Here is a 1,025-nt window from a genome sequence, read left to right as displayed (position 1 = left end):
CCTCGTTTGGGGGTCCAGCAGGATATGGGAAGACAGCAGGTCATTCTAATTTCTTAGGGAAATTTTGTGTGTGTGTGTGTGTGCGTGCGTGCGCGTGCTCACACAGGGAAGGAACATGCTATATGCCCAGAGGTCTTTATTCCTCCAGGCTGCAAGTACAGAGGGGCTGTCAAGAAGTTGCTCCTTGAAACCCACACACAAAAAGGCCCTTCTGAGGAAAGGGAAAATCCTGAAGAGAAAAAGTAACATCAGAGAGGACTCCAGAAAGACAGTTTAAGATCTTTGGGAGTAGTTTAATCACCTGACCAGGGACTTGAACCCTGGACCTTCAGATTAAAAACCTGATGCTTTACCAACTGAGCTAGCTAGGTTCAAGAAAGAAAACAGCAAGTTGGTGCAGAGGGGATACTACTCAAGAAAACAAGAGTGGGAAACAGTAGGGAAAACCTGCTGCTCACTCTGGCCTGGTCAATGCTATGCGTTTATATCGAATTTAGCAGCATTAAATCGCATTAACCCTGCACTCGTCCACACAACGAAGCCCTTTATATTGATATAAAGGGCTTTTAATACCGATATCTGTACTCCTCCCCGACGAGGGGAGTAGTGCTGAAATCAGTATTGTCATGTCGGATTAGGGTTAGTGTGGCTGCAATTCAACGATATTGGCCTCCGGGCGCTATCCCATAGTGCACCATTGTGACCACTCTGGACAGCAATCTAAAATCAGATGCACTGGCCAGGTAGACAGGAAAAGTTCCGTGAACTTTTGAATTTCATTTCTTGTTTGGCTAGCGTGGAGTGCCGATCGGCACAGGTGACCATGCAGTCCCAGAATCAAAAAAGAGATCCGGCATGGACCTTACGGGAGATACTGTATCTGATCTCTGTATGGGGAGATAAATCTGTTCTATCAGAACTTCGTTCCAAAAGATGAAATGCCAAAGCATTTGAAAAAATCTCCAAGGCTATAATGGACAGAGGCCACAACAGGGACTCAACACAGTGGTGCATGAAACATAAGG

General features: G+C 45.9%; 1 non-coding gene across 1 annotated transcript; it reads right to left on the bottom strand.

The window, feature by feature from the left end:
* Window positions 1–298: 298 nt before the first annotated feature.
* Window positions 299–371, bottom strand: TRNAK-UUU (transfer RNA lysine (anticodon UUU)). The gene has a single exon. It is a non-coding gene; the product is annotated as a tRNA-Lys (tRNA).
* Between the last annotated feature and the right edge of the window lie 654 nt (window positions 372–1,025).

Source organism: Gopherus flavomarginatus, chromosome 20 (genome assembly GCF_025201925.1).
Source record: "Gopherus flavomarginatus isolate rGopFla2 chromosome 20, rGopFla2.mat.asm, whole genome shotgun sequence".
NCBI classification, from domain to species: domain Eukaryota; kingdom Metazoa; phylum Chordata; order Testudines; family Testudinidae; genus Gopherus; species Gopherus flavomarginatus.
The sequence above is the reverse complement of the archived record's forward strand: the minus strand, read 5'-3'. Positions and strand labels throughout refer to the sequence as shown.